This window comes from Pteropus medius, unplaced genomic scaffold (assembly GCF_902729225.1).
Source record: "Pteropus medius unplaced genomic scaffold, Ma_sr-lr_union100, whole genome shotgun sequence".
Classification (NCBI taxonomy): domain Eukaryota; kingdom Metazoa; phylum Chordata; class Mammalia; order Chiroptera; family Pteropodidae; genus Pteropus; species Pteropus medius.
Window position 1 is genome coordinate 1380060 of NW_024340851.1, and position 7867 is coordinate 1387926.

A 7867-nucleotide genomic window follows, 5' to 3' on the forward strand; every position below is an offset into this window, starting at 1 on the left:
ATTTTAATCAATAGTTTATCTCAAGGCTGGAATGAAACTGGAAAACAGTCCTTCACCAATCTACTGCATAGTCTAAAATAAGTTAAGGAGCTTCTTTATTTTTTTTATATTTCTGACAAATACTAACAGTAAACTTAGATTTGTTGGCATAATTTTGACAGTGGCTAGAAAGCATCAGTCATCAGTAAAAGATTTGACCTAAAAGACATTTGGTATGAAGTCTCCCCTCTCCTCATTCATACCCAAAGTGAAAATTTGCATTTATCTTCAGATGTGAAGCCAATCATGAATGATGTTGCATTTTCACATTCTCAGGTCTCCATATATCTTCTCTGCTGCTTGCTTTGCCTCAATATTAAAACACAAAATGCACAAGTTCTTCCAAAGTCCCAAAGTAGACTCTCACCATTGTTTGGGAGTCTCCATATCGAAGACAACAAGGACAACATCCCAGGACACTGGAATGGGAGCCCAGCCCATATATATATATATTCCATTCATATATATATGAATGTATTATATATATATAATGGACTATATATATAGAGAGAGAATGGAATATATATATATATATATATATATATATATATATATGAAAGATGGATATTTTAGGGCATAGAATTCTCCTACATTCCTATAGTATGTACTAAATTTTGAGTCTTTATGAAATAAAACTATATACACATATTATATTTATAATTCTATATTTGTAAACTAAATATACAAATATTGACTCATGTTGTACACTTGAAACTAATATAAAGCTATATATCAATTGTATATTAATTTTGAAAAACTCAACAAACTAGAAATAGAAGGGAACTCTTCAACATGATAAAGAACTTTGATAATATATCTATAGATAATATTACAATTAATGGTAAAAAACCGAAAGCTTTCTTTAAGTTCAAAAAGAAGTGTGTCTACTTTTGCTACTTATATTCAACATTGTACTGGAAGTTCTACCTAGGAAAGTTATACAAGATAAGTACATAAAATCATCTAAACTGGAAAGGAGGAATTGAAACTATATTTGCAGATGACATGTTTTTATATATAGAAAATTATTTTAAAAATCTATTTTAAAGCCCTATCAGAGTTATTAAATGAATTTAGCAAAGTTACAGGATACAAGATTAACATGAAAAAAATTAGTTATATTTCTATACATTGGCAATAAACAATCCAAAAAGGAAATTAAGAAAAAAATTCCATTTATGATAACATTAAAAATAATAAAATACTTCAGAATAAATTCAACCAAGTTTCAGGGTTCAAGAGTTGTGCATTAAAAAACAGAAAACATTGCTGAAATTTAAAGACAAAGAAATGAAAGGCTTCCTATGTCTTATGGATTAGAAGATATATTAGTGTTAAGATGGCAATATGTTCCAAAGCAATCTACAGATTCTATGCAATTTCTATAAAAATCCCAATGACTAATTTTTGAAGAAATGATATAGTTAATGTTAAAATTTATATTGACTTGCAAAGGGCACTGAATAGACAAAACAATCTTGAACAAGAACAAATTTGAAGGACTCACAGATCTCAATTTCCAAAATTATGACAAAGCTACAGTAATCGAAACAGTGTGGTACTAGCATAGGAATAGATATATAGATCAGTGGAATAGAATTGAGAGTCCAGCAGTAAAATCCCATGTCTACGGTCAACTTATTTTTGACAAGTTTGTCAAGACCATTCAATGATGGAAAGAAAATTTTCAACAAATGGTTTTGGGACAACTTGGATCATATACAAAAATGAACTCAAGGTTCCAGTCAAAGTGGACTAGGTAAAAGTAGGGATTGCAGTCTATGGCCATGCCACCCTGAACGTGCCCAATCCCATCTGATCTTGGAAACTAAGCAGGGTCGGGCCTGGTTAGTACTTGGATGGGAGACCACCTAGGAATACCAGGTGCTGTAGGTGTTAAAAAAAAGTAGGGATTGCCTCCTCCCAGAAATGCATTAAAATTACAACCAAATTTTAAACTAACAACATGGAAGACCACCTGAAGTCTAGCTGATCATAACAAATACATCTGAATATATAAAGAAAAGCTACATTGAGACCAATAAGAGAGGCAGAGACATGAAGCAGGCTGGTCCCATACCCAAGTGTGGCAGTCGAGCACTGGGAGGGAGAGTGTGGCTTAAGAGGCCCCACAAAGGGGATAAAATGCCCGAGACCTACATAGGGCTCCCTAGCCCAGGGTTTCAGTCCCAGGAAGGAAAGTTACTACAAAATCTGACTATAAAAATCAGTGGAGATTCTGCGTGAGACAGAAGGACCTTGAAAACTCAGACATCCCCCTTAAAGGGCCTGAGCACAGATTCACTCACTTGCAGACATTCGCCCCAGGTTCTGGAGGAGGGTCAGCAACATGAGAGGCATAGGACACATACGGGGAAAGACTGAGTTTGGTGGTGCCAGGGGTAGGGCTGAAAAGACAGTTGCCATTCATTGTTCCTTTGTTGAGCCACCCTCTGGGGCAGTTTACGGTTTGGGTACCATCTTGCCTGTGTTGAGCCCTCATCCTGCATGGCCAATTATGAAGCTGCATTAATCCAGTGAGTTCAGCCTCCTCCTCTCATGTCTCCCTGGGATCCTTCTCCACGCAACTCACAATATGCCTGCTGTGGGCCTGTTGCCAAGCAGCCAGCCCCACCCTTAACCTTCCTTCAGCTGTGCATTCATGGGCAGGCAGCAACCCTCAGCTGGTAGCTGCCTGCATGAAGCCCGCACATTATGGGGGAGACTTTTGGTGACAAGCCACTGGTACCAGCCCAAACTGCAGTGTCTCTTGCGCAGATCACTGGCAGATAGTAGCAGGCTCTGTTGTGATCTGTGACTTTTGCAGGAGCCCCTGGGTTCAGCTCTGGGTTCAGCTCTGATATTGTCCTGACTTAATCAACTGTGTCTCCCTGAGACTCTACACCACCCAACCCACAAATTTCCCATGGTGGGCCCATTTCTGGGCAGCCAGCCTCACCCTGTGCTTTCCCTGAACCACGAATTTGACAGTAAACAAAAGCCCTCAGCTCGGGCAGCCCGCACATGGTCAGTGCATTCCAGGAGAGACATTCAGAGGCAGGCCATAAGCCACTCCCCGAGCTATGATATTTCATGAACATATCATAGGTGTCTGAAGGCCTGAGGCAGACAGCAGCTGACTTTGCCGCAATCTAAAACTTTTACAGGAAGCCACAGATTCAGCACTGGAAAAAATCCTGATTCTGCATTGGCCACGTGAAATCTGCACACCTTACACTAGTGACTCCCTAGGTCTGCAACCCACCCATCTCCCATATCAACCAAAGGGTCTTTAAACTGTGGAGTCTTACAGGTATCTGGCAGACAGCCTCAGTCTTTGCCATCCACTGGTACTTTAATTGAACCACCCCAGCGCATGGTACTGGAGGAAACAAACCTGAGTTCACAGCATGCTTTCCATTTGCTACCAGACCCAGCATAGGCAGTAATAATTCGTGGATTGCTTTGTAGGTCTTAAAGGTAACTCAGAACAATCAAAGGTCTTGGCCTACATAGGAATCCCCTCCCAAGGGGCCCCAGAACTAACACACCCAGAGGCTGGCATCAGAGCACAACAGAGCACCACCTGACTAGCCTTATAAGCAGAACATCCAAAGGGTGGTCTCAATAAGTACACAACCCTGCTGAGGTGAATCCAACTGTATGGGATCAATGCTCACACAGCAGCTCATACCCTGTGGGTGTAGCCAATCCCCACAGCCAGTCAGCCTGAGAGTCACTCCCAACCACTGACATGGTAACAGCAATCAAGGTTTAGCTGCAACAGGAGAACACTCACAACCTACTCAATTAACACATTTAGAACCCTTAATCAGGGAGGCTGTGCCACTGAGCCATGCAGGACACCTACTGCATAAGGCCACCTGGCAAAGGCTGTGAGATGTAACAAATTTTCCTAACACATAGAAATAAAACCGAGAGGCAACTAAAATCAGAAAAAAAACCATAGACATGGTACAAATGAAACAGCAGACAAAAACTCCAGAAAAAAAATACTAAAGAAAATGGAGGCAAGCAACCTACCAGAGACAGTTCAAAATACTAGTTATAAGGATGCTTAATGAACTTAGGGGGAGAATAGTAATCTCAGTGAGGACTTTAACAGAGAGATAATAAGCATAAAAAGGACAAGGAACCCCCCTCCAAAAACAAACAAACAAACAAAAAAAACAAAAAAACAAAAAACAAAAGAACCACTCAGAAATGAAAAAAAAACACTAGAAGAAATCAACAGTAGATTAGATAAATTGGATGATCGAATCAGTGAGTTGGAAGATAAAGTAGCAGAATACACTAAATCAGAACAGTAAAAATAAATAGAAATTTTTAAAAATGAGAAAAGTTTAAGAGACCTCTGGGAAAACATTAAACACACCAATATCTGAATCATAGGGGTACCAGAAGAAGAAGAGAGAGAGCAAGGGATTCAGAACCTATTTCAAGAAATAGTGACTGAAAACTTCCCTAACCTGGTGAAGGAATAGACATACAAGTCCAGGAAGCATAAGAGTCCCAAACAAGAGGAAACCTAGGAGACCCACTCCAAGACAAAACATAATTAAAATGACAAAGAGATAATGTTTAAAGCAGCAAGAGAAAAGCATTTAGTTACCTACATGAAAGCTCCCATATGACCATCAGCTGATTTCTCAACAGAAATTTTGCAGCCCAGAAGACTGTCAAGAAATATTTAAATTGATGAAAAACAAGAATCTACAACCAAGAATATCTAGCAAAGCTATCAAATGAAATGTAAGATAAGATAAGAGCTTCTAAGTCAGGAAAAAGCTAGAGAAATTCATTACCAACAAGCCAATGTGAAAAAAAAATGTTAAGAGCATGTCTGTTAAAAGAAAAAGGGGGAATTCTGGGAAACATGGAGGAGTAAGAGACGTTCCTGGATCTCTCCCCCTGAAACAACTATAAGCTGAACATCTAAAACTCAACAACAACAACAAAAGAAACACCCAAACTGCACACCAGCACGTCTGAGTGTGAGATCTGCATATAAGAGCTACCACAGGTCAGAACCCCAGGTTTTGGGTAGTGGACTGGGAGAAATAAAGCAGTTGCTTCTCAAAGCCTCCAGAACTCCCTGTAGGAGGAGGGGGAGGGGAGACGGCATGGCAAGTTCCCTGAACAGCCTTGCCTGGGAGAGTTATGATTTCCACGCAGCCAGCAGCAGGGCCCAGTCATCAAGGCAGAAAGCAGAGAAGTGGCATGGGACCACAGAGAAACAACAGTTGATTTCAACTGGCCCTGGTTGCAAAACCGCAGCCCCCAACTCCTAACTCAGAGAGCCCCTTCCCACACACACCACAAGACCGATCACCGCAGAGCCCCAGGGGAATCTGAGCAAAGGCTGCTGAGACTGAAGTTTCCTCTCACAGCTTCTGGAGCTACCTGCAGGAGGAGATAGAGGAGAGAAGGTGTGGCAACTTTCCGGAACAACCCTGCCTGGAAGTGCTGTGAATTTGGTGCAACTGGTGGCAGGGGCAAGTCATCAGGGCAGAAAGCAGTGAAGCGGAACAGGATCAGAAAAGAAACAACAGTTGATTTTTACCAGTGATGGTTGCAAAACAAAGACTGAGCCACAGTACTCAACTCCCAACCCAGAGAGCGGATCCCCGCATCACTCTGAGACCGATCACCGCAGAGCCCTAAGGGAATCTGAGCAAACGCTGCTGAGACTGTAGCTGACCCTGAGAGAGACTGAAACTGAGGGCAGAGATGTGTGAGTAAATATCTTCAAGAAAATAAAAAAGGCATTATTTAGGCTTTATATAAAGCTAGGACCCAAGAGGCTTAGACACCTCCTACTGAAAACCAAAAGAAAAGTGCCTTCGTTGCAGCAGTCTAAAGAGAGACCTTTATATGATAAATCTTTCTCCAAAAAAAAAGCAGAATATATTTCCATTAACGCTTAGGTGGAGAAAGAGCCCATTATACACCATGAATAGCCAAGGTGACAAGGCATCTCAGAAAGAAAGAGAAAAATCTCCAGAAAATAAACTTACAAACATGAAAATATGCAACTTAAATGGCAGAATTCAGGATGATATTTCTGAAAAAACTCAGTGAATTCTGAAATGAGTCATATCAACAATTTCAGAAATTGAAAAAAAAAACAACTAGATGAGCAGAACAAGGAGATTGAAACCCTCAAAAAGAGAATAGATCTTCTGGAGATAAAAAATACACTGCAAGAGTTGAAAAATAAAATCTCAAGCTTGGGAAATAAAGACCAAATGGAGAAAAGGATCAGTGACATCAAAGACAGAAATCTAGAATAAATTAGAAGGAAGAAGAGAGAAATCAAAGAATGAAAAATAATGAAAGAGAAATTCAAGAAATAGCTGATACCATCAGGAGAAGAAACATAATAATGAGCATTATCGAAAGCAAGGAAAAGGATCAGGGAATGGACATCATTTTCAGACAAATAGTTGATGAGAATTTCCCAAATCTAAGGAGTGAATGCAGCTTGGAATTCAAGAAGTCAACAGAACACCCAATTATCTCCTCAAAAAGGCCTTCAACAAGACACATTGAATTAAAGTTCTCAAAAATCAACAACAAAGATAGAATTCTCAGGGCGACCAGGGAGAAGAAAACAGTAACTTTAAAAGGAAACCCATTATATTATCCTCAGACTTCACGGCTCAAAATTTACAAGCCAGAAAGGAATGGAATCAAATATTTAAACTATTAATTGAAAGGAACTACCAGCCTAGAATAATGTATCCAGCTAAGCTCTCCTTTAGATATGATGGAGAAATTAATACCTTTCCAGACACACAAAAAATTGAGGGAATTCTCCACTACGAAGCCTGCACTACAGGAAATACTGAAAAGGGTCAACTCACCTAAAACAAAATGACAAAAAAAACAAACAAACAAAACATAATTAGTAGTAAAGTGAGTATCAAGCAAATAGAAGCAGAAGAGTGCAATCTTTACCAAGATCAGGGTATTATAAGCTTAAAAATGAGGAAAAGAATTGCTATAGAAAGATAGTAATCAACATTTAGCAAATATAGGGACATTTTGAGATGACAATGATGAAAAAGGGAGTATTCAAAGATGCAATTACACAAAGGGGAATGGAGAAAAGGCACGTGTAGAAGAGAATGCACGACTGAATATATATAATTATCCTTTTCATGTTTGTAATGGTAATTACATGCCAAAGATTCAGAACTGAAGTATATAACATAAATCAAGAAGAACCAGAGGTAAAAACAACAAACACCAACAAAAAACAAAAACAAAAACAAAAAACAGAAGCACAAGGACAAGAATGCAATGGAAACACCAAGCTACCAGAAAGCAAAAGATAAAATGGCTGTAAGAAGACCTCATATTTCAATAATCATCCAAAACGTAAAAGGACTGAACACACCAATAAAAGGCACAGAGTTGCAGAATGGAACAAAAAACAAAACCTAACCATTTGCTGCCTCCAGAAGACACATCTTAGCTCCAAAGACAAATGTGGACTCAAAGTGAAAAGGTGGAAAATGATATTTCAAGCAAATGGCATCCAGAGAAAAGTGGGAGTAGTGGTACTAATATCAGAGAAGTAGACTTCAAAATAAGAAAAACTAAAGAAAGATATGGAGGGACACTTCATAATGGTAAAAGGAATCATACATCAAGAAGAGAAAACACTTATTAATATCTATGCTCCCAATAAGGAAGCATATGTAAAGCAATTACTAACAGAAGTAAAGGTAGAAACAGACCAAAACACTATCATAGTAGGGGATTCTAATTAACCCACTGCCGGATATGGATAGATCATCAA

General features: G+C 39.1%; 1 non-coding gene across 1 annotated transcript; it reads left to right on the forward strand.

Moving 5' to 3' along the window:
* Positions 1-1816: 1816 nt before the first annotated feature.
* On the forward strand, positions 1817-1935 carry LOC120592049 (5S ribosomal RNA). The gene has a single exon (XR_005650032.1). It is a non-coding gene; the product is annotated as a 5S ribosomal RNA (ribosomal RNA).
* Positions 1936-7867: the final 5932 nt, after the last annotated feature.